Source organism: Protopterus annectens, chromosome 3.part1, assembly GCF_019279795.1.
Source record: "Protopterus annectens isolate FY-2018-M chromosome 3.part1, PAN1.0, whole genome shotgun sequence".
In the NCBI taxonomy this organism is placed as follows: Eukaryota; Metazoa; Chordata; order Ceratodontiformes; family Protopteridae; genus Protopterus; species Protopterus annectens.
In genome coordinates this window covers 1,872,316,633-1,872,343,607 of record NC_056732.1, presented here as the reverse complement: position 1 = coordinate 1,872,343,607, position 26,975 = coordinate 1,872,316,633, and the positions used below count along the sequence as shown (strand labels likewise).

The 26,975-nt window shown below is 40.8% G+C and overlaps 1 protein-coding gene across 1 annotated transcript in view; it reads right to left on the bottom strand.

Annotated features, from left to right (window-relative positions):
* LOC122797944 (zinc finger protein 808-like) overlaps positions 1-26,975 on the bottom strand; it is a 665,304-nt gene that overhangs the window by 170,691 nt on the left and 467,638 nt on the right. The window lies entirely within an intron of this gene.

Here is a 26,975-nt window from a genome sequence, read left to right as displayed (position 1 = left end):
ATGTGCCCTTCCAGGAGTCATTATACTAAATTTCTTACATGGTTTATCAAACACAGTTGAAGGTGAAATCATAAAAAAAAAGTACAGTCATATAGGTAAGCTTCCCATAATAGTAGATGCCTGAATAGATCACTGTTGGCAATAGTGTAAGCAGTATACATGCTAAATCAACAACTTGTATATATTTATTGCTTGTAAGTTCTTTGTAATTTCTCTGTAATTGTCATTGTAATGTCTTTGTAATTTTCTGTACTTCAACTTTGTAATCTTTAACTGACATATTTTGTACTGCGGTGCTCTTCTCCCCAGCCCTCTACTGAAAATGGGTACCTTCGGCCCAGTGGACTTTCCTGGTAAACAAAAACCAAATAAGTAAATAAATAAATATCCTGCAAAGGAAATGATTACCAGCCAGTATTCAAAGCTTCAGGGCACCTTCCATGCATCCAAACCACTGTCTGGCTCAAGGACAGATAAATAGGTTCAGTGGTTTTGGTTCCAAATCCTTCAGAGCTTTCTTTGTTAGCAGTAAGGGAGGCTAGATCCCTGAGAAAAGGGAAAATGCCAGAAAAAAAATATATAAATATCCACACTCTGGCAAAAAACATAGGCCAAACAGGGAGATTGAGGAAGTGCATCCCTGCTGAAACAGTGATCTATTTGATCATCTACTGTTATGGTAAGTTTACTTCAAGTGTAATAGGACAATCCACAGCCAGTCAGCCAGAAGTAAATCCAAGGACACACTGGAAAAATATCCCAGAAAAACACAAGTTTATTATCCACACAAACAGGATTGAGCGCTTTCGTAAAGTAGCTTCCTCTCGTAAAGTAACTGGTCGCACATTTGGCACTTCGCTACATAAATAATCCCTATGGAATTACAATTACTGTGAACCCTTGATTTATTCAACAGTTACCATACAATTCAGTTTCCCCATTATTATAGGGTTTGTAAGGGAGGGGGTTTTCAAGTTTTTAACCTAACTTTTGCATGTGTACCATTGTTGTTTGAGTTATGTATATGTATGTATATGTAATATGTTTGCATATAGGGGGGGTGTATTTTCTTTTATAGTACATTCCAGTTATTCATTTCTTATCCTCTAAGTGTTGTTTTATCCTGGTCATGTGATAAGAGGGGGAGGTATTTAAGGATGGTGTTGAAGGAAGTTCAGTGATTCTGAGGAAGTTACTTTATGAAAGCACTCAATTCTGTTTGTGTGGACAATAAACTTGTGTTTTTCTGGGATATTTCTCCAGTGTGTCCTTGGATTTACCTCTGGCTGACTGGCTGTGGATTTTTGGGTTTGGTTATTACTTCAAGTGTACTATTTTCATCAATAGATCACTGTTGCAGCATCCTAAATTGTATGGGTAGATTACAAGAGCTTGGAAAAATTGCAAAGTGGAAAAAATCATATTAAGAATCCTGGAGGACAGTTGTAGCAAAAATTGTCCCGGACATAGAAAAAGAATCCAGTTTGTAATGTTTTCTAAAAGTATGTACAGGCCACTAAGTTACTGCCTTTAGGACATTTACAGTGTCTACCACCTTCCAAAAAGCTCCATAAGCCAAAACCTTGGTAGATTGGGCCTTAACCCTGCCTGGAAGTATCTTGTTAAGGTGAGACTATCAAAGAAATAGCCTCAGATAGGCATTTTCAAATGGTCTGTTTTGATACTGGTTGATCTGTTTTCCTACCTTCATGGGAAATAAATAGCTGATTGACCGTCCTGAAGGATTTTGTTCTGTCCAAGTAGTATCTGAGCTGTTTGTGGACATCCAGAATAAAAAAAATCTTTCTCCCTTGTTTTAGATTCTAGAAAGAATACAGGGAGATGTACTGCTTGGCAAAGTAAACTCAGAAACTACTTTAGACATTTGTGAAGGACTTGTTCTCAAACACACCCTATCCTTGTGAAAAATGAGACAGGTTTGGCTCACCATAACAGCCTGTAACTCAAGACAATATTCTTGCAGTGGTCAGAGCAATAGGTAATTAATCAGCCTGATAAGGGGGTTCAAATGGAAGAAGTGTTACATTTTTCCAGCACAAAGTTAAGATCCCAAGGACGAGCCACCTGTTTTCTACTTGAATAGATATGCAAGACCCCTTTCAAAGACTTGTTGATGTAAGGTAAGGCAGGGCTGAAGGATGATGCAAGGGCAGACCAGTAGATACTGCTGCAAAGTGAAATTTTGATATGAGTAAGAAAGGCCCAATGATAATAACCACAGATACAGTCTAGAACCAGAGGCATCTGTACCTTAAAATGATCCTGGTTCTTAGTATGGCAGTAATTAGAAAATCATTTCCATCTACATATATATGATTTTCTAGTAGCAGGTGTCTTAGCCTCTTTGAATACCTGGTGTACGTCCTCAGTAAAAAAAAACTGCCTAAAAGATATTTTAAAACTCTTTCATTCAGGCAGTCAGTTGAAGCATTTTCAGTTTGGAGCGTATCAAATAATCCCTGTCTTGTATAAATACATTCTGTGGGAAGCTTGTAGCAATTGCCTTTGGCCAGTTTCAAGAGAAGAGAGAACTACTGCTGTCTGTGCCAAGAGGGATTCACCCCAATTATATTTGGGGAGTCTTTTTGGATCTTTAGAACTATTTTTCATTTTGATTTTACTCTTATTAGAGTACAATTTTATTTATTTATTTATTTATTTGTTTATTTGCTGTTGGTTAACCAGGATAGTCCATTGGGCCAAGAGAACCCGTTTTCAATGGAGTCCTGGGGAGAAAAGCTCCATTACAGATTACATATTATAGAGAGTTATATGCAGTTTACATATTATAGAGATTTACATCCAAAGTATTGTACATGACATCATGAGGAACAGTGATTACAATGAGTAAAGTTAAGCATTAATACAATCAAATAATAAAACGTATTAAAGTTGAAATCAAATTATATCATAGGCACAAGGATAAGGAAGTGAGTAGATAGGTGCATAAGGCTTTCAGGAGGATAGGAACTATTAAGGAATAGATTACTGTCTGAGGTAGAGAGAGTAAAAGGTGGAATACAGTAGAGAGTATAGAAAGATTATGTGGGGTAGGAGCAGGAGCATTCCCATGTGGATGACAGGTAGGAGTGGAGTGATTTTTTAAAGGTAGGAAGGCTAGTGATGGTACGAATGGAGGGTGGGAGTTCCATAGGCGTGCTAGCGAATAGGAGAGGAGGTTTTGTCCTGTGGGGCGATGGGGTCTAAAGACTTCTATTATGTTTTGATTAGTAGATCTAAGAAGTCTTTGAGTATGGTGAATTTTAAAGGTAGTGGACAGGGAGGGACAGAGGGATGGTTGAAAAATGAGTTTGTGTGCATGTGTTAGTTGAGTGTAGGAGAGGTAGTTGGGAAGTTCAAGCCAATTTAGTTTGTGGAGTGGTACACAGTGATGGGTTGAAGATTTATTGCTAGTGGCAAATTTGGCTATTTCATTATAACAGGTTGAAAGTTTTGTTTTGAGAGATGATTGTAGATTAGTTAAAAGAGGGGCACCATAAAGGAGGGAGGGTAAGAGAAATGTGGTAGAGAGAGTGAGTTTGGTAGTAGGTGAGAGGAATTGTTTGTGACGATACAGCAGGCCTAGTTTTTGGTGGGGTTTTTTAATGTTTTGTAGTAGATGGGACTTGAAAGTAAGGTTATTATCAATTTGGACTCCTAGAAGCTTGGCTTCAGTTACCAGTTCAAATGGGTTATTATTTTGACTGGTGATGGAGAATGATTGTTGATCCAGTGTGTTGGTTTTAGAGGGGGTGAATATCATTAGTTTTGATTTAGCTGCATTCAGTGCAAGATGGTTGTCTTTCATCCACTGTTCTGTGGTGGAGAAGGCATCTTGAGTCAGCTTTTGGAGAGTTGAAATGGAAGATGAAGCACAGATGATTGTAGAATCATCTGCATATTGGATGATGTTAGCATAGGGGATAGAGTGATAGTAGTCATTTACAAAGATATTAAAGAGAAGGGGTCCTAATATGGAACCTTGTGGAACACCTGTGGGGCTATTAAGGAAAGAGGAGATGGATTTTTTCCACTTAACAGCTTGATGCCGGTCAGAGAGATAGCTGGTGAACCAATTTAGAGCAGAAGGTGAAAGGTTTAGCTTGAAGAGTTTAGTTAGAAGTAAGTTATGGGAGATAGTGTCAAAAGCTTTGGAGAGATCAAGTAGAATGGTAGATACAATGAGGCCAGAGTCTCTAGCCTTGTTCACATTTTCGAGGAATGATAGGAGGGCTGGCATAGTGCTGTGATTGGAACGGAAGCCGTGTTGAGAAGAAGTTAGTAGGTTCTTGTCTAGTAAGTAGGGGAGGAGTTGAAGGTGAATACATTTCTCTAGAATTTTTGAAATAGGAGAGAGGATAGCGATGGGCCGGAAGTTGGTAACGCTAGTATTATTTCCTCCTTTATGGCAGGGAATTATATAAGCCTTTTTCCAGATTTGAGGAACGTGACTTTCTTGGATGGAGCGGTTGATTAGGATACTAATTGGCAGGGTGATAGCATCTGCAGCTATACTGAGGAAGTGTGAGGGGATGTTATCGGGGGCATTTGTGCAAGGTTTTAGCTTTTTCAGGAGTTTTTTGATAGTGGAAGTAGGGATTGGTTCCAGGGAGAATTTAAGAGGTTGGGAGGTAGTAGGATGACAGAGTGGAGCAGGGGGAGGAGTAGGGGGGGGGAGTTGGAGGTGGATGGTTGGAGGAGAAGGAAGAGGTTAGTTTGGAAATGCAGTCAGTGAAAAAGGAGTTAAACTCGATGGCAAGGTCGTTGTCTTGTATGCTTGGGTTGGGGTTTGGGTTTTCAGTTGTACCGGGTTTTAAGAGAGAGGATATACCTCTCCAGAAGTTTTGTGGGTCGGTTTTGTATTTACTTTGAAGAGAAGAGTAATAGTTGTGTTGGTCTGCAGTGATAAGCTTCTTTACTGAGTTACGAAGAGTTTTGTAGTCATTAAGAGTAGTGGGAGATTTGTGCTTCAGATAGCGAGCCCAGGCTTTATCTCTTAGTCGCATGGTTGTTAGTGTATTTTTAGTTAGCCAAGGGGTAGTTTTGTTTTTTAGTCTTCTGGTTTTTAAGGGAGCATGTGCATTTAACAGGTTTAAGAAAGTGGAATTAAAGTGAGTGATAGCACTTTCCAGAGGAAGAGTTTTTAGTGGGTACCAGTTAAGGCATTTTAGGGAGTTAGAGAAGGCTTCTGGGTTGAAGTTTTTTTGGTCTCTGAAAGTGATGTAGTTATGGGAAACTTGTACGGAAGAAGAGAGGCGAGTGGCAAAGATGGGAAGGTGGTCGCTTAGGGAGTCAGGAAGAATTCCACTATCAGGGTAATTGTGGGGTGAGAGACTAATATCCAATCTAAAGTACTGCCAGAAGAGAAGTCTTTAGAGGGCCTAGTAGTGGAGTTGATGAGTTGAGTGAAGTTATACAGGTTGATGTTAATGGAGGGGGTATGGGATTGAATGGTAGACCAATTGATGTTAGTGTCTCCCATGATGATGGTTTCGTTAGAAATATTGGAAGAGAACCAGGAGAGGATATCCTCCAGTGTGGGGATATTGTCGCCTGGGGGAATGTAGAGTGAGGCTATGCATATATTTTTGTGTTTATTTAATCGAAGTAGGCCTATTATTAATTCTGCATTGTTGAATTGAGGAATAACTTTATTGTAAGGAGTAATGGATAGGGAGGATGAGTATAGTAGAGCTACACCACCTCCTTTTCGCGGGGTTCTGTCTGCTCTGATAATGGAGTAGTTGGCAGGAATTATCTCCATATCTTTTATATGTGGCTTTAACCAGGTTTCAGATATGCCTAAGATATCTGGTTTATTATAGTGTAACCAGGCTTGAAGGGTTGGAGCTTTGTTTGCTATGCTTTGTGCATTCAGGGATGCAAATTGAATGGATTTTGAAGAAGGGGGGGGTGTTTGGGCCTGGGTTAGGATGTATATCCCCAGCTAAAAGTAGAGATGTTAGAATTTGTATTGTGTAGTATGGGTTTTTGTGTTTTTTGTCATAAATAGTAGAGGTTGTAGGAGATATGTTTGGTAGGGTGTGGGTAGTAGTTTTTAGTGAAATAAGTTTGAAGTGAAAGCAGAGATTGGGTTTGATAGGGTAAAGTGTAGGAGATATTGGTATGATTGAGTAGGGGAGGAGTAAGTGGAGAGAGGAGGTTGTGTGATAGAATGGGGAGTGAGATAGCTTGTTAGGCTGGGTAAGGTAGTAGATGAAGGTTAGGTAAAGTAAGAGAAATATTTGAATGGAGAAGAGTGTATACTTTGGATGCATGTTTGGGTTTTTATGGGATATTTATGGTTAGTAGTTAGATTAGGGATGTGTGGTGTATAGAGAAAGGGGTTGATGGGATTTGTGGTGGAGGAAAGTTGTGCAGGGGAGGGAAATAAAGGAGGAAGGGGAGGAGTTGTGGGAGAGGAAGTAGGTGTGGTTATGTAGGTATAAGTATGGATGTAGTGGGGGTGGGTGGAATTTGGGGGTAGGGTAGGGGAGCGGAGTGAGCCCGAAGGGCGAACGGAGCGGGGAAGAACAGAAGGAAGAACCAGCAGCAGAAAAAGTATCAGCCACTGCAGCTGTGAAAGCAATATAAGCAGGTAGAGTATGTAAATAAAAAGGTAAGATAACTAACTATCAGAAGAGAAACAGAGGGGCAAGTTATCTATGGTTATCTGTTCAGGGGTGGAAGAACCAGGATATAGTTGGAGAACAATGGCTCGAGAGATACCTAGGCAGCTACTTAGGAGGGGAGCCAAATAAAAATAAAAGATATATTGCCCTATAGATGGTAGGTGCTGCCACCTAGTGGTGAAATAGAGATAGACAGGCTGAAAAGGAGGTGGAGGACACTTAACCTGTACAGAGGGAAAAATATGTAGGACTCAGATGACCAGACGAGGGGAGTAAGGTCTTGTGGTCTATGGTAGGCTGCTGGCTTGCTTACAAGGGAAGTTATAGGAAAATACAAACATTAAGTAGGTAGTTTGCAAAGACAGTAGGTGGTGTTAGGCTACCTACTTTCACAAAAGTTACTCAGGGGCAGTCTTCAGTAGTACTTCTTTAGTCCAACAACAGCCAGCAACTTCCAGAGAAGAGTCAGGGGTATTGGCGGGAGGTATTCCTTAGGCTTGTGATGAATGGGGGGAGCTTCTGGAGAGAGTTTTCTGGTGTGGAACTGTAAAATGAGAGGAAAAGATAAACTAGGATTAGGTTTAATAGGAGGTTAAGGTTACAAGTGAACAGAAGAGGGAGTACAGTGGAGAGTATGCAAGGAGTGGGGAAGAGATAGGATAGAGGAGTAGTAGGTTATACAATGCAGAAAGGGTAAGGGAGAGAGGTAATACAGTAGGGAGTTAGAGAGCTGTAGAATATACCACAGAGATGAAGTAGAATGAAAAGGGTGAATTTGAAGGGAGATAGGGGGTTAGAAGAAATAGGGACTGAAGGAGGGAATGTATAGGGGGTTAGCAGTGAAGGAGAGTAGTAGTAGAGGCAGCAGAGGTACAGAAGATATATATTTGCAGTTTAGAGTATAGTAAGTACAGGGTAAAAAAATACAGTTGCTTCTACGAAATATAAAAATAGCTCTACAATATATATGCAGGTTACGTATGAAACAGAACAGGGTTACCAATATAGTTGCATCTACAAAAGCAGCTCTACAACAGTAATAAGGTATGGGTAGATTAAGCACTTACAAAACACAGATTAAAAGCAGTATGCAGCACTATAGATAAGACACAGCAAAAAAACAGTTCAGGCTAGTACAAATATGATGAGGCAGGGCTATCTAAGCATTGAGACTGGCTTTGATACTCAGTAAAATGATCAAATAACAGGCAATATATTTCACTAGACAATAGCACATAGCATAACCAATGTTATATATGGAAGATATACAAAGCAGGCCAGTTTCACAGTGCCTTAGTGAAGCAGAAACGCTCCAGACATCAGAATATGCCTTTTCATCAGTAGTATTGCAGCGACACTGTGTTGCAAGGTCTAAGTGAAGGATCATATGGTTGGAAGGGGTGAGAGAAAATTGCTCACTCCTTCTAATAGGGTCCGCTTAGTTTTGTGGCGTTGTATAGCCGTTTTGGTGGCGTACACGCTTGTGCTTGCCTCTATAGTAGTATAAGGGAGAGAGAGAATATGTAAAGAGATTAGTAAATTCCCGTTGTGAGTGTGAAGGTATCACATGCATCTATAAAGGCTTTTCTGTTAGCTGAAAGGAGTAAAAGGAAGTGCACATGGCCCAGAAAGTCGCCATAGAATGGCTGACTGGTATCATAAGCACTGTGGGGTTAAATCTACGTGGAACTTGCTTGCATTTACTTTTATGCAGGCACTTGTGAGAATGGTTATGTCAGGGGCTCAGAAGTCGCAGAAATGAGGGCGACAGGCAGCGCGGAGCAGTATAACGATCACTTTAGCGGCTATGGTTTGGATACACAGGTTTGAGCACACAAGTCATAACTAGGCAATTTAGCAAAGGGAAGAAATGCCCAGAGAGTCGCCGTAGAGTGGTCGACAGATATCATACACACTGTGGGGGCAAGTCTACTTGAAACCTGCTTGCGTTTGCGTTTATGCAGGCACTTGTGTAAACGGTTATGTCAAGGGCTCAGAAGTCGCCAGGTGAGGACAATAGGCATCGCAGAAAAGTACAACAATCACTTTAGCGGCTAAGGTCTGGATACACAAGTTTGAACACATAAAACCATAAATAAGCCAGTCAACCAAGATACAATTAACCACAGTGAGCTAACTTACCAGGAGGCGAAGAACAAGCAGCACTACCGCAGGACCAGCACAGGGGCGTCTTATCCCTAATTTAAAAATGGCGCCACAAGCCAAATCCTCTATATGTAGACTAGGGGGAGGGCAGGTGAAGGGGGGAGGGAATAAACACAGGTGAGGTCAGACAGGTAGAGAGGCGGGGAGATAGAATGGTGGGCAGGGGAATAACAGGAGGCTAAGTACAGAAGGAAGAACCAGCAGCAGAAAAAGTATCAGCCACTGCAGCTGTGAAAGCAATATAAGCAGGTAGAGTATGTAAATAAAAAGGTAAGATAACTAACTATCAGAAGAGAAACAGAGGGGCAAGTTATCTATGGTTATCTGTTCAGGGGTGGAAGAACCAGGATATAGTTGGAGAACAATGGCTCGAGAGATACCTAGGCAGCTACTTAGGAGGGGAGCCAAATAAAAATAAAAGATATATTGCCCTATGGATGGTAGGTGCTGCCACCTAGTGGCGAAATAGAGATAGGCAGGCTGAAAAGGAGGTGGAGGACACTTAACCTGTACGGAGGGAAAAATATGTAGGACTCAGATGACCAGACGAGGGGAGTAAGGTCTTGTGGTCTACGGTAGGCTGCTGGCTCACTTACAAGGGAAGTTATAGGAAAATACAAACATTAAGTAGGTAGTTTGCAAAGACAGTAGGTGGTGTTAGGCTACCTACTTTTACAAAAGTTACTCAGGGGCAGTCTTCAGTAGTACTTCTTTAGTCCAACAATAGCCAGCAACTTCCAGAGAAGAGTCAGGGGTATTGGCGGGAGGTATTCCTTAGGCTTGTGATGAATGGGGGGAGCTTTTGGAGAGAGTTTTCTGGTGTGGAATTTCACAAAAGTTACTCAGAGGCAGTCTTCAGTAGTACTTCTTTAGTCCAACAATAGCCAGCAACTTCCAGAGAAGAGTCAGGGGTATTGGCGGGAGGTATTCCTTAGGCTTGTGATGAATGGGGGGAGCTTCTGGAGAGAGTTTTCTGGTGTGGAATTTCACAAAAGTTACTCAGGGGCAGTCTTCAGTAGTACTTTTTTAGTCCAACAATAGCCAGCAACTTCCAGAGAAGAGTCAGGGGTATTGGCGGGAGGTATTCCTTAGGCTTGTGATGAATGGGGGGAGCTTCTGGAGAGAGTTTTCTGCTGTGGAATTTCACAAAAGTTACTCAGGGGCAGTCTTCAGTAGTACTTCTTTAGTCCAACAATAGCCAGCAACTTCCAGAGAAGAGTCAGGGGTATTGGCGGGAGGTATTCCTTAGGCTTGTGATGAATGGGGGGAGCTTCTGGAGAGAGTTTTCTGGTGTGGAACAGGAGGCGAAGAATGAGCAGCACTACCGCAGGACCAGCACAGGGGCGTCTTATCCCTAATTTAAAAGTTGCTGGTTAGGGTGAGTTAAGAAACATTCAGTGAGCATTTATTGAATTAACAGGAATTAGATCAGGTTAATTAGTGGGAGAAGCTAAACAACAGTTTTCTTATTAAGGTGTTCACCTACATTCCTCTCGGTGCTGCGGTAGCGTTGTCGCCTCATAGCAAGACGTCCCGTTCGATTCTCAGCTAGAGCGTCTTCTGTGTGGAGGCATACGTGAATGGGGCGTGCCTTCGTTGAAGGTTGTGCGTCAGGGCTGGTAACCCGGTATGTAAAAATCCACTACCAATCATTAGCGGATCGGAGTTCCACTGTGGCGACCCCTAACCGGGAAAAGCCGAAAGACACAAACAAACCTACATTCCTCTCCAGCTACAAGTAGTACGAGTTTCAAACTGTTGCTTGACTGCATTGATATTTGGATTTTTTTCCTTTTAAGGTTTGGATATATCCATTATGTTTTGATTTTAGTATTATTATATTACAGTTTTTTGTATTTTAAATGTTGTTTTACATGCAAAGTTTTTTTTTCTTTGAGTCTTAAAAGTTGTTGGCTAGGGTCAGTGAGGAAGTATTGTTTGCATTCATTCATATAATAAGAATTTGATCTAGCTAGTAGGAGGAGCTGAGAAACATTTTTTTTCATTTATATTCTTATCCAGCTACAGCAGCTCTGAGTTTGCAACTGCTATTTGACTGCACTGATTTTTGGACTCCACCCCCCACCTGCCAGTGCTAATTTTACTGGGCACTGATACCTCAAACCATCAAGGTTTCACATCATCCCAGTCAATTAGTATACAGTGCAATATTCAGAGTATTTTAAATTGTGTATTGTTCTTTTCTGCATTTTTTTCTTATTTTAACCAAAAGTGCTTGCATTTTATGTGGTCTGTAAACCTTAGCTTTGTAGTACCACTCACAATAGTGCACAACAGTGAATAAACTGTGAATTGCTGCAAGATATGGATCTTTTGTGTGTGTGTGTGTGTGTGTGTGTGTGTGTGTGTGTGTGTGTGTGTGTGTGTGTGTGTGTGTGTGTGTGTCTATATATATGGAGAGAGGGAGATTTCTATATGGGAATACTTCCTGTCACAGAAAGTATACTTTAACGAACACCAGAAAGCTGACTCCACTTTATCAAAAGTGCAGTTCAATGAAAACTCACTATCGCAAACCACACATAACCGAACAATGGTCAGCACTCCTGGGATCCTTTGACAGAACAGGTGCGGTGCTTTTTCATTACTACTGAAATTTGTAATGGGAGGGTGTTAATATACATCGCGGTACAGTGAGCATAAGGAAGTATACCCCTTTCCCCACTGTAATGTGATCTCTGAGTTAGTATATACAAGTAGCAGGACCTAGGGGGTGCAGGGAGGCAAGTTCCCCTGAAAAAATGTGTTTGCAGTGTTTGTGTTACTGTTGTTGTATTTCGATTACGTGTGGTTCGCAGTAGTGAGTTTTTGTTGAATTGCACTTTTGCTGAAGTAGAGTCGGCTTTCTGGTGTTTCATAAAGTGTATTTTCAATGATGAGAAATAGACCCATATTATATATATATATATATATATATATATATATATATATATATATATATATATACTATATAAAAAGTAAAAACAAATGTAGAAGAAAAATATATATATATATATATATATATATATATATATATATATATATATATATATATACACATTATATACTTTATAAAAAGTAAAAACAAATATAGAAGAAACCTATCAGTTGCTAACAAGCACTTCTACCCAGAGGCAAAAAGACGAGACTGAAGTGTGTTTTTAGTGCTTTCATTGTTTAAAAGTGATAAGAACGTCATCAGAAATCATTAAATACATGCACATTCTATCAATAAAAACCTGTGTTATGTCAATCACCTAATATTTAAATAATGACTAATTGGTTTCAGCCAATTTTGCAGTTAAAACAGGTACATCTTCCATCAGAGTGACCATTCAAGCAATTAACCAGCGTAGATTGAGACTGCAGAGATCGGAACAGGTCACTGTGGGGGGTGTGTCTGTTAATGCCTGTACCACCATAAAGTGCATGTAATATCAAGATATTCAGTGAGCCCTGGTGGAGTTTCTGCATTAAACAAAAGTTGCCATCTAAGTTCTAGGACTTCAAGTAACGTGTCCTGGCCACTGACAAAAGGCTTGACTTGTTCTAGTACTAAGAATTTGAAACTCTGAAATCCTCAGCAAGTATTACTGTGTTTCACTAATGCATTGTGGAGATCGTGATTCCTCATTGCTCTGCAATGTTCTTTGATGCGGTCTGCCAGCCTCTGCGACATTTTACCTATGTAAAATGCATTGCAGTTGGTGCAGATACTTGCACATACCATATTGGTGCTGCTGCAATTGAATGTGCCTTTACAAATTACTGTAAAGTCGTTGTGCAGAAACTTGTATTGGTTTCCTTGTAGAATGTGTTTGCAAGTGACACAATACCCTCAGGGGAACCAGCCTGCAGGATGGAAGTCCAAAGTCTGGACAGAAAGAAAAAGGGCGGATCCCTTAGTCACTGGAATTTCATTATTAGGGTGTTGCTTTTTTTTTTTTATTTTTTTTTTTTTTTAGAACTAAAGGTAGATTGGGTGCCTAGAGCCCTGGAGAGATTGCTGTTACTGGAATAATGTCCCAATTTCTGGTCAGAATCTCCGTGATGGGAATCATGCTTCTAGAGATCGGTAGTGGGAAAATGAGGGTAAACTCAGCTGTAGGAGTGCTCATGGGATTCATGTGGAATCCCTGTTTCAGTTTGCACAGGAACTTGCCTTGGTATGTCTGACGTTGCTGACCTCAGTCAGGATCCTATTCACCAGAGTTGGCAGGTAGGTTCTTTAGAGAAATAGATTGCTGCGGTGTGCGCATTCAATCCAGAATATGCTTGCCTTCATTTACAATGTGGGCCAATCTGATTAACTGTCCTTTCACTATGTTCAATTTCATAGAGAAGGGGTGTTGGCTCTTAAACTCTAAATAGTTTCAGCTAAGTGTCCTTTCTGACTGGAAGGACCAAGTTACACTGTCTCAAGATATTTCAACAGGTAGTGATTGAACTTTGTGGCCGATCCCAGCCACCGTGAGCAACAAGAAGTCAATACTGTCAGATAAAGCAAAGAGGAAGCTTTCAAGCTCCAATTTAGTTCCCTTCCACACAAAAAAATATATTGCAGATATAGCAATGATACAATGTAATGTTACTAAAGCACAGGAGAGTGGAGAGGGTGTCAGTTTTCCCAAGCGCAGAGCACTATATTATCATAAGCTGGGGCCATCTTGGACCCCATGGCTACTCCTTTTTGTTACTGGAAAATCTGGCCATTAAAGTGGAAGAAGTTATTGTCAAGGACTAAAGAGATGAGCCCACAGGTTGTTTCCAATCCAGGGTTACTCATAATTGTTTCAATGGAGAGAAAATTGTGGGTTAGTTTGAGAGCCCCTCTAAGTGGAAGTTTTGGTATACAGTGCCTCAATATCCAGGGTCTCTAAAAGGTACTCACCTTCAGTCAGATTAAGCTGGTAGAGCTCATTCTGGAAAGCCCATGAATCTCTAAGACAGAACTGGGTGTTCTGAACTATGGGCTTCGGTAATGTATCTAAAATTCAGACATATTCTCCATTTTGGTTCTACTGTTGCTGAATATTAATCTGAATGGAGGGTTGTTTGGGATTTTGTGGATTTTGGGTATCATGAACAGTTTGCCCAGGCTAGGATTGGTTATGGACATAAAGCTATATTCTTCAGGAGTGATTTTTAGGGATTTCAGGGAGATTCTGACCTGTCATTTAAACATTCATTTAAAAATACATAAATTAACCTAAAATGCTTGCAAATATCATCATAAGCAACATGTTTGTAAACATCACAGAGACAAGGCTCAATCTTTGTAATGTACTCAGATTGTTATATGACTACAGTATCTGTGCCCCTATCATTTTTCAAGACTCAAGAGTTTTTTCTTTGCCAAGTTCATTCAGGGTTGCTCTTTCTTGTTTGGACAAATTTAACCATTTCTGATTGTTTCTTTAGAGAGGAGATCCCTGATATCCTGATCGTAGATCTGTAGATACATGCTTTGGCCAGATTTTCCAGCAACAAAAAGGAGTTGCCATGGGGTCCAAGATGGCCCCAGCTTATGCTAATATAGCACTCAGCACTTGGGAAACTGAGACCCTGTCCACCTTCCCTGGCTTTAGCAACATTGAATTGTATCATCGCTATATAGAAGATATTTTTTTTTTGTGAGGAAGAGGGAAAAATTGCAGCTTGAAAGCTTCCTCATTGCTTTATCTGACAGTATTGATTTCTTGTCCAACACAGTGGCTGGGATCAGCCACAAAGTTCAATTCCTAGATATTGAAATATATTGGGGCACTGTAACTCGATCCTCACAGTCTAAAATACATAGAAAGAACACTTACCGGAGCAACTATTTAGAGTTTAACAGCCAACACCTCTTCTTCATGAAATCAAACATAGTAGCATCTCTAAGCCACTGAGGACCTGATCACTTTGCCCCCCCCCCCACTTGTGTGAGCAAGGAATCCTCTCACTCCAGTTAAAAGCAAAGAAAACTCTAACCAGCAATCATCCAAAAATAGACTGCAGCCCCAGGTTAAAACTCCAAGAACCTTGTTGTTGCCACTTGTGTAGTATAGGTGCCAGCTTTTGTGACTACTGTTATGCCTTGTGAAAATCTGTTACAGTCAGCTAGAGTGCATACCCCAGGGGCAACAGCTGCAAACCTTCTTCCTCTTAGCCCACCCTACCCCTTTCATCCATTTCACTGTTGATAATTTGTTATAAGTGAAGGTATTTAGCACCTCTCAATAATCATACCCTTCAGTCCCTCCTCCTCAATACTTGTTCTTCACTAAACACCAAACAGAGGTGCAAAGTCTCCAGCTGTTTTTATCTTTAGCTACATTGTATGCAGCAAACAATGAGTTAAGAGGAATACAAATATAAAAGAGAATAAAATCTGCCATTGCAGAATAGTAAACAGCATACAAATTCTACCTGTGGTGTACTCCTACACAGAGTTTTTCTTGGAGAAACCTTCCAGTTCATGAACAAGGGTGCCTGTATGTTTACCTTAATTCCTTAGCTGTTCTTTGATAATTAGCTAGGTAAGCAGAGTGCCTTGGATTATCACTTGCTACTTTAAATTCCAATTGATGGTTTCCCTCCCTTCTCCCACCCCCCAAGTGACAGCTTAGGTACAACACACCAAAGGTTTTAAAAACCCTGGATGCCATATTTGCTCTAATTGCAGCTGAAAGCCCTCCAGGTGTAGCATTTCTAGTAACTGTCCCTGGACTAGCTGATAGTTTTATTTTAGCTAAGTTCTATCTGGAAGGTGTACCCCCGCTCCGTATCACTTCACTCGCCTCCCACCCACCCCCATATCATTACCTTTACACCTATCCATACAACCACACCCCCTCACTTGCTCCCTAATCCCCACCCCTCTGCTTCCTGTTCTCATACTACCTCCCTTTTTTGCTCCTCCCCACACTTACCTACTATCCACTATCAAAGACTACTATACCTTACTCCCACCCCTTCCTCTCATCCTGTGTTCTACATCCCATAAAGTGACATGTCTCCTACAACTCAAACTATACTCTTACCTTCTCTACTCCTTATACTCCATCACCTCACCTCCTATCACTCACAATTACCTACTCCCTATTTCCATCCCTCAAACACCACTCTTAACTCATGTACTACACCACAACCCTATATACTAATTTGTCCCTCCATCCTTCCCCCCACCACTCCCATTCCTAAAATAAAAATATCTCCCCCTCCCCTTTAAAACACAAAAATAAAGTCTACTTACTCAAATTAAAACTCCATTACAAACCTCTACTTCTATTTGGTGACATTCATCCTAATCCAGGCCCTACAGACACTACCCTGAACAATAACCCCCTGTATCTAAACCTGCCAACCCCTCCAACCAACAGAAACAAGTACAATTCTGCTCTATCAATGTCAGGAGCCTTGTAAATAAAGTTCATGAACTCCATGCTTGGATAGCTAACTATACTCCTGACATAGTTACCCTAACTGAAACATGGTTAAAAACCACACCATCTGGAAAGTGAAATCATCCCTCCTGGCTATACTATCCTTAGATTAGATCGACCTAAAAGAAAAGGAGGGGGAGTCTCCATACTCTACTCCAATTGTCTCTCCCAAATCAGTCCCACACTAGACTTATCCTCCTTCTCACCAGCTGAACTCCTACTGACCAACTTCAAACTTAACAGTTTCAACACCATAACTGTCGCAGCAATCTATATTCCCCCTGGTGATAATATTAACATACTTGAGAACATCCCATCTCACCTCTCACATACCATCCACAATGAAATAATTATACTGGGAGATGTAAATATTGATTGGCTTACAATACAAGCTCCCAACACTACTTCCTGTATAAACCTACATGGGTTTGAGCAGCTAATCACAACCCCAACCTACATTAATAAATCTCACCTACCTAGCTCTCTTCTAGACTGGATATTGGTCTCCCACCCTCAAAACTACTCCCAAACCCTTCCAAATGCCCTCAGTGACCACTGCCCTATAACAGTAACCAGACATACTCCCCACCTTATCAAACCTAACAAATATATTACCACCCGCTCCCTTTCTCATTTCTGTCCTAACTCCTTTATTCACCAACTCTCCAAAATTAACTGGTCTTACCTTACCACTCTTCCTTTAGATGAAGCTGTCCACTCCTTCAACACTATATTCCTAAATATTCTTAATTCCCTTGCTCCTCTTTGTATGATTAGAATCAAATCTAATACTGCTCCCTGGCTCACTAAATCTACCAGAACCCTCATGAAAGACCGGGATAGGATTTGGAAAATGTGGACTAAAACTAGGACCCCTTCTCTTCTTCAGAAATATAAAGAACTCAGAAATAAAATAATTCATCCATTATGACAAAATAAACTTCTAGGCCAATCCTCCCTCTACTCTTAAATCAGACCCAAAGAAATTCTGGAGCTCTATAAAACAGACTCTTCATCCAGGAAACCCTTCCACTCCTAACCCATGTCCCAATGCAACACCTGAAGACATAGCCAACAAATTTAACAATCATTTTATAAACTCAATAACCTCCATAATAAACTCTCTCTCCCCAGAAACAACACTAGCACCCCCACAAACTCTATACCTCTTCCAAACCCTCCTAACTCCTTCTCTCTAAAAGCAGTATCAACTAATTATGCAAAGTCATTACTCTCTAAACTTAAACCTTGCTCCCCTTCTGTTGACAAGCTACCCTCTTACTTCCTACAGAGTGCCTCTGAACCTCTTGCATATCCTGTATCCATCTTAATCAATCGATCCATTTCTGAATCCTATGTCCCCACTGTATGGAAGAATTTCTTTACTCTACCCATTCAAAAAGGGGGCAACTCCTCAGGCATATCCAACTTCAGACCGATTGCCATACTCTCTCCACTCTTAAAAATCCTAGAGAAATGCATTCATAAGCAGGTAATGCATTACCTTCACCGGGAAAACCTTCTCACACCCACACAGCATGGTTTCCGTCCCAAGCATAGTACAACTACTGCACTCATATCATTCATCAACATAGTCTCCCTAGCTCGAGATAACAATAAATTTGTCTCATGCCTATTCCTTGACCTTTCTAAAGCCTTTGACACTGTCTCTCACCCACTCCTTCTAGATAAACTCACTAACTTACATTTATCTCCCCCCTACTATCTCCTGGTTCTCCAGCTATCTCTCTACCCACCAGCAATCAGTTAAATGGCTCTCTGCACTATCCACCCCTCTCACTGTACAAATGGGAGTTCCCCAAGGGTCCATACTTGGACCACTACTCTAATATTTTCACCAACTTGCTCTACTCCTCTTGTCCCCAGTCATCTTTTGTGCAATATGCTGATGACTCAACTGTTATAACCATTGCTGACAACCCAACTGACCTCCACTCAACTACCCAGGCATTCTTCCACACCACTGAGACTTGGCTTAGTGATAAACTAATACTTAACCCAAAAAAAAACTAAGCTCCTACTCTTCCTCCCTAAAAATATCACCACACTCAAAAGTACATGTACCATCTTATCCTCCAGCAACAGTATCATCTTAGCTGAATGTAGTACTAAATTGCTAGGTGTTACAATAGATGATCAGCTTAAGTTTGATCTCCATATTACTAACTCAGTAAAAAGAACTCATCAGAAACTTGGACATCTTTTCCGTAGCAAGAAATACTTAACTAACACTGCCCGAATAACTCTCTCCCAGGCTTTATTACTCCCGACACTCCTGTACAGCTGCCACATATTCACAAACCTAAATTCTACACTTATTTCTAAGCTTGAAACTACCTATAATAAGATTGCCAGATATGCAGCTAACCAAACCTACAAGTCACACCACTGCTTGGCACTACAACAACTAGACTGGCTAGAATTCCCTCAGCTGCTCCAAGTATACCAATTACAAATAATCCACTCTATCCCCTATCTACCCTCCTTCTGCCCCAGCCTCTACACCATCATATCCAACTATTCCCCTGCTAGGACTCTACACAGCTCAAATCAAGAATTATTAGACATCTACAAACCCAAAACCAAAACAGGCTGCCTTCTCTATAACTATAACCCAGCTGCATCCTGGAACCAACTCCCCTTGGAAATAAAATCCCTCCAGCATAGCAAACATTTCAAATTAGCCACAAGGAAATACCTAAAAACAAAGTGGTCTTGCCACTTTAGCCAACCACACCGAAAGCACCATCCTTTCACCTATTTCACCACCTCACTCTTAATGTATCTCTAACACTATTCCCCTGCCTCTTCTACCTCTTCCCTTCCTCTATCTCCAAACACTCTTAATTCTTACAGTCTCAAAACAACCTACCTGTCTAGTCTGTCTCCTATACTCTACCTCCCCTACATCTCCTACTAGCCATTCTTACTTTCCTTTCTTGTTTCCAAACTCCTACACAACTTGATCCGACCCACTTTAAATAAGCATCTGCCTAACTATTAACTCATTTTGCTCTAAGCAGCTTAAATAATATTGTAACTAGTCACATTTTCTTCTGCTAATTGTTTAAAACCTTGTTTGTAACAACTCACATACTTGTCTGCCAATTGTTAATACTCTGTATAATTGAATTGCCTGAGGAGCTTTTTTTCTCTCCGGGTCTCTGCTTGTAAGCTCCTATAGCTGATTGTTACTACTATGTTACTAAAATTTAATACATTGTTTTCTAGTCCTGAGGAGCTTTTCTCCCCGGGTCTCTGCTGAAAATGAGCCAAAAGCTCAGCCAGACTAACCCGGTTAACAAATGTAAAATAAAATAGATAGTGAAGGGACAGTTCATCAGATTGTCCATCATCATAAGTGAAGACAGCATATTCTGGAATGAATGTGCACTCCTCAGCAACCTAGCTCTCCAAAGAAACTACCTGCTAACTCTGGTGACTAGGATTCTGACCGAGTTCAATAACACCAGTGATACCAAGTTCCCACCTATAGTGAAACAGGTATTCTACACAAATCCCATGAGCAGTCCCATGGCTGAGTTCACCCTCAGTTTCCCACTACCAATCTCCAGGGACATGGTTCCCATCGGGGACATTCTGACCAGAAACTGGGACATTATTCACAGCAACCATGACCTCTCCAGGGCTCTATCCACCCAACCCACATTTAGTTTTAAAAAAGCAACACCATAAAAATGAAATTCCAGCAACTAAGGGATACCCCTGTTTTCCTTCTGTCCAGGACTTTGGACTCCCATCCTGCAGGCTGGTTCCCCTGAGGGTATTGTGTCATTTGCAAACACATTCTACAAGGAAACCAATATAAGTTTCCACACAACGACTTCACAGTAATTTCTAAAGACACCTTCAATGGCAGCACCACCACCACTGTAGAATATGCAAGTATCTGCACCAAATGCAATATACTTTACATAGGTAAAATGTCCAGGGAGCTGGCAGACCACATCAAAGAACATTGAAGAGTAATCCGGAACCATGATCTCCACAATGCATTAGCGAAACACAGTACTTTTGCTGGGGATTTCAGAGTTTCAAATTCTTGGTACTAGAACAAGTCAAGCCTTTTGTTGGTAACCATTTTTTTTTCTTTCTTTCTTTTATTTATTTAACATTTGTTTACCAGGAAAGTCTGACTTGGAATGAGCCACGTTTTAGCAGAGGCCCAGGGAGAAATGCTTCAAACACAGTCTTTGAAACATGGGAGGAAGCCGGAGCTCTCGGAGGAAACCCACAATAACGCAGGAAGGACACACAGGCTCTGCACAGAAGGCACACCAGCCAAGAACTGAACCAGAGACCCTCTTGCTTTGAGGTGACAACACAAACTGCTGCACCACGATTGACAAAGTACGTATTTATTGAAAGAACGTGCATATATTTAATGATTTCTGATGAAGTTCTTATCACTATTAAAACACAATTTGGCCTCATCTTTTTTTTTTTCTGAGTAGAAGTGTTTGTTAGTTTATATATATATATATATATATATATATATATATATATATATATATGTATATCTATATATACATATATATATATATATATATATATATGTATATCTATATATACATATGTGTGTGTGTGTGTGTGTGTGTGTGTATAAAGGGTCATCTTCATTTGCCTGACAGTTCAATTGCACGACAGATCATTTGCTCGACAATTAGAAAAAGGCAAGTAAAAGGTATATGCCCTTTTCCCCACAGTAGTACAATCCTGGAGTTAGAACATATAGTTGGGGGTTGAAGCTCCCCACCTACTTTGGTCTTAGTGAATAAAAAAACAAACTAGACAATATAAAACCAAAGTAGGTGGGGGGCTTCGTCCCCACAACTCCCACACCCTCCTAACTATATATTCTAACTCCAGGATCACACTACAGTGGGGAAAAGGACATATACCTTTTACTTGCTTTTTTCTAATTGTTGGGGAAATGAACTGTCAGGCAATTGAGCTGCCTGAAATTTTTGTCGGGCAAATGAACTTTAGATGAAATGAAGGTGACCCGTGTATACACATTTATATTACATTTTTACTGGATTCCTGTCTAGCCTGCCTCCTATAACCTGTTCTGCACTGTGCAGAGGTGGTTTGCAGTGCCCTGTAGAGATGCAGGCACCTAGAGTTGTAATTTTCTACATAAAACTTCTGCTGTTTTCACAAGTATCTAGCTGAGTGCAGAACAGCCAGTTTGCCCGCTTAGAAGCATTATCTCAGGAGTGTCGTTTTAGCTCAACCATAGAACTCTTCCCCTAGCCAAACAACTCTCTCTTGCAGTGCTCCTTACAGATCAGGGGAAGAAAAAAAAAAGAGGATCTATGGCTATGGATATTTACTTTTCAACTGTCTGTGTAGCCAGCCTGGTGAAAACAGGCATCTTGAAAGAGTGTAACAGTTGTCTCATATTTACTGATAACCACCTTATTCTGAAGCAGACTGACGCAGTATGTGAGAGCTGTAATGAAACAAAGCTCTCACATACAGACACTGATACTTCCAAACAGGTTCGCAGTAACACACACATACCACACCTACTATGGATCAAACACAAACTCACATATGCTGAAGTTCTTAAATGCAATCTACCCACACCTCAAAGGGCTCCCAGATGCTGTCCTCAACAACCTCCCAAACACTCTACAAAGACAAAACTTCCCAGGAAACATACAACTTCATTTCATAATGTCTCAACCTCTAAGCCCTTAAGGCAAAGTACCACACAACCCAATACAAGTAACCGTCACTTAATGTTTGGGACAGGTCCTATCTCATTGAACATTAAGTGACTCTGACATTAATCAAACACTGTATACTTTACAATGTGCTTCTCTTAACATCCTCCTGCGTAATGTCCTATTCTATTTATGTCCACTTAGCACAGTGTGGACATAAATGCGGTCAGACATTGTATGGAAGGACATTAAGTGATGTACACCTGTATATTGGTCATGGGAGACTATATTTGTGAGACACACCAATGCCCCACTCACCTGGCTGACTAAAGGAGACAATCGTGGTCAGTTGCCCGTCAGGGGCAGAGAACCATCAGACCACACACATACTCAGTACACTGAACCACAGTACCAGTATGACTCTGTAATAATCCATATGGGTGTTCATAGGTTCATAGGTTCATACTAGGCTATCTGCCCGAGGGCATTTACAAGCCTAGCCCATAGTTTTGTGGCTTACGCCACCCCTTTAGTATGGGGAACTATACCCATTATTTTGCTGTGCCTCTGTCGAGCAGTGACACTGAGGTAATCCCTGGGGTATATCTGCGATCTCCCATCCATTGGTCAAGATTTCTCTTGAACAAGGCCAGCGAGGTGCTCTGCCTCACATATACCGGGATTTTATTCCACAGCATAGGGAGTCTTTGGGTGATGAATCTATCCCTCCAGCACGTCCTATTAATAGCCGTGTCGAGGTTTAAGTCTCCCGCCCTTGTGGCTCTGGTGGATCTAGATTTTTTGAGGTGAAGCATATTCATCAAATCTGGATTTGACATGGCCTTGTCTGTTAGGCAAAGGTCACCTCTGAGCAAGCGGTAAGCGACTGAATAGAGCTGGAGTTCTTTCAGTCGGGCAGCATAGGACAGATGTTTGAGACCCTTTATCCTTTTGGTGAGGAACTTTTGTGGCCTCTCCAGCTGCTGCAAGTGTCGGGTCAGATACATTCCGAATGGGGCATTGTACTCAATCATTGGTCTGATGACATACCTACCTGGACTACATGAAGAGGAAGACATGATAGAGCTTTCATATTGTGTGTCCCAGGCAGGTATGAGCCTAGCACTGAGCTACAGTCTATCTTCTCCAAGGATAATACCACAATATAAACAGAAGGTGATTGATTTTAACAATTGGTTTAGTTACTGGTGTCCATTATTGCTGGCATGGGAAGACATGATTGACCAAACACATTTCTGTGCCAGGGATGGTTGACACTCTTTCTCACAAGGCTTCTAGATACTGGCCACAACATTATCCACCCATATAGTGCATTTTTAAAGCACTGTCAGCCTACTAAACATTCCAACATAGTAAATTCTACTCAAAATAAACTAAAGGTATTACTGCTCAGCGTTAGGAATCTAAAAAAGAAGCTCTGCTACACAGACGCACTTCTCACCCTTAAGAGTGTTGACATCTATGCAGTTACTCAGTGATGGTTTAAAGCCATGGAAGGCTTCCAGCAGTGCAAGACTAATGTCTTCCACACAAGCTACTGTACAAGAAGGGACAAGAGGTGGAGGTACATCAATCTAAATAAAAAGTAACCACACCTCAATGGTCAAGCAATATGACAAGCTTGAGCTAATCCATGTCCAACTAACCTTAGGCAAAGGCCCATGTAACATTCTTGCTAGCTATAGGTCCCCATAGTTGACCCAAGATAACCACATCATGTGGTGGAATGTACCGGAATCACTCACTATTCAACCCAACACAATATTCATGGGCATTTTCAACTATCCCATCATAAACTGCGAAATATACACAAGCACTAACATGCAGGCTCAAAGATTCGTGGATTTTGCCAATGCAAGCACTCTGTAGGTTTACAAATATCCTGGATCTAGTACTCATAAATATTTGGAATTGTTACCCCCCCCCCCCCCCCCAGTGTAATGTCCTCACTAATAAGATCAGATCAGAAAATGTTCACCAGTAAAATAAAGAAAGTCTGAACTCCCAGCAAACCCCAGAACTTTTAAGAACTCCTATAAAGTGATGGTATAACTGACTTCCAAGCCCCCCCCCCAAATATGGAGGACACTGTGGCCTATGCAGAAGAGTTTACAGACACCATGTATGACCATGTAAATAACCAAACCAAAATGAAGTTAGGACAATCTCCAAAAACAACGCACTTGGTGGCAAAAAAAAAAGAGGAAAATACTGTGCAAAACTTGGAGGCCTATGCCAAGCAGGCAAAAAGCTCCCTCATCAGTCTCAACAAGCAACTCGGGACTAATCAAGTCCACCAAAGCCAATTTTGAGGCAAAATATCCCTCCAGGTGAAGGACAACCATAAGGAATTTTTTATTTATGTATGTAACCTTATGAGGAACACCTAGCAGTGGGCTGAACTAATAGTAAATGTAAGTCCCTACAGTGAATCAGAGGATACAGGAAATTTGCTGGCTAATAAATTTACTTCCAATTTTATCCCCCTATAACTCCCAGGAAATACACTCTACCATTTCTTCCCCAACTACCACTAAAGAAAAAAGTCCTCACTGCACTCTCCAAAGCTAAAACACTTCATCAGTAGGTCCTGATAATATCCCAGGTTGCCACCTAAACAGCTTGGAACATGACTTGTCAGGCCTACTAGATTCTCTATTCAGCCACAGCCTCCAGTCAGGCTTAGTCCTCAGGGAATGGAAGGCTGCAATGGTCATCCCTCTATCCCAAGAGGGATTAACAAGAGACCTAGAGAACTACAGACCCACATGTTTGACTAGTCTTTTATGCAATGCCATGGAAAGAATTATTATGGATCTGATAAACAAAGACATAGAACATCTTCAAACACCAGATCTATCACAATTCAGTTTTATCAAGGGAAGACCATACTTACTAAATTTTATTTATTTATTGACATTTGTTAACCAGGTTAGTCTGACTAGGCCAAAGGCCTGTTTTTAGTGGAGATCCTAGGAGAAAAGCTTCAAGAGTACATTTACCAAAAATAGTAAATTAACATAAGCAAATTAGTAACATATCAAACAAACAAATGCAAGATATAAAAAATTAACAAACGAATACAGATGAACAAATAGTATGAGAAAAAATACAATCATAGCATGGTCAAACTCAACTAGCATTCTCTGACGTTGAAAACTACCTTACCAAAGCCCTACTTATCCTCAATCCAAAGAAAACTCAGCTTATGATTATAACCAGTTCTAACAAAAACACTAACAGTCAATTCACTATCTACTCCACTAATGCTACTCCAATTGCTCCAGTGGCACAGGCTAAGCTATTGGGAATAACCATAGACTCCCACCTAAAATGTGATAGTCATCTCAACTTAACTATTAAAAAAGTACATGCCAAACTGGGGTCGCTCTACCGTATCAAACCATTTCTTACCAACAACACAAGATCAGCCATTGCTCGCTCCCAACTTCTATCCACCCTACTATATGCATCTCCCATTCTGACCAATCTCAACAAAACTGAACTAAGCAAAATGGAAGCCTGCTATAACAGAATTGCCCGCTTTGCTGCAAATTGCTCATATAGAACTCATCACTGTACTGCTTTGAGACAGCTCCACTGGCTTGAACTGCCCAACCTCCTAACCTACAATCAGCTCTGCCTCTGTCAGTCTATCTATTACCTCCCCAATAAGTGTCCTGCCCTCAAAAACCTAGTACAACATCACTCAGCCAAAAGGCCTCTTAGATCATCAAGCAAACTACTACTAGAAGTCACCAACAGCTACAATAGCTTTAGAGATACACTATATAGTAGTTCAGTGGCTAAAAAATGGAACTCTGTCCCTACAAGCATTCAAAACACATCATCCAAAGCCTCCTTTAAAGACCTCATCAGGCAACATTTCAAGGAAAATTGGCAGTGCCATGGCTGCTCCACAGGCTAGTGAAAGCGGATAACACATACATACAAAATCTAGAGCACTTGATAATAGTTTTCAATCTTACTCACAAACACTGGCTAATCTGCAATGTATGTACTGTACCTGTGTACTATGTATGTATTCTACCTATGTTCCAAATTTCAGCTGTACACCACAAATCTATTAATTACCTTTATTTTTAAAATTAATATTTTTTGTTTGTTCTCTCCACTGTAACTGTTTATGTGCCGCACACCACTGTAAAAACATGTCTCCTGTAATTTGTGTGTATAATGATCATGTCTAAATACGTTGCCTGTTTGATTCTCAGTTAGAGCGTCTTCTGTGTGTCGACATGAGTGAATGGGCATTCCTTCATTGAAGGTTGTGCATCAGGCCCAGCAAGCCAGCATGTAAAAATCAACTGCCAATCATTAGCGGATCGGAGTTCCGCTGTGGCGACCCCTAACCGGGAAAAGCCGAAAGACAGTAAGACTGATCATGTCTAAATAACTAAATGTGTCTGTAATTTTTCTTTGAGAAGCTTTTCTCCCCGGGCCTCTGCTGAAAAAGGGCCTTTTCGGCTCAGTCAGACATCCCCGGTTAACAAATGTAAAATAAATAAAATAAATAAATTGGTGCCAAGTATGACAAAATACAGATTTTGGAGACAGTGAAGAGGAAAGAAGATGGGATGTTATGAACAGAGTACTTAAAGTAGGTAACGTGAAAAGACAAGCTGAGAGAGACAGCTGGGTTGTAAAGTGTAGCAAGGTTATACAGGGGGAAATGAAATACAGTACTAGAAAGCTGTAAGGTAACAGACTGATTAGTATGTAGAAGCCATGTAGGGTCATTGCAAGAGCATGACGAAGAATTATGGAGAGTGTCCTTGAGAACTATTTTAAAGGAGGTAGGATTAGTAGTACATCTGACATTTGATGGTAGTTTGTTCCACGCGTTTGCTGTAGAACAGGAATATAGTAGTTTGCCAATATTTTTATTTGGCCTGTAAAGTTGCAATAGATTCTGTTGTGGGCTAAGGAGAGCGCAGTGAGGGGTATAAGGTTGAATGAGAGGATGTAGGTTG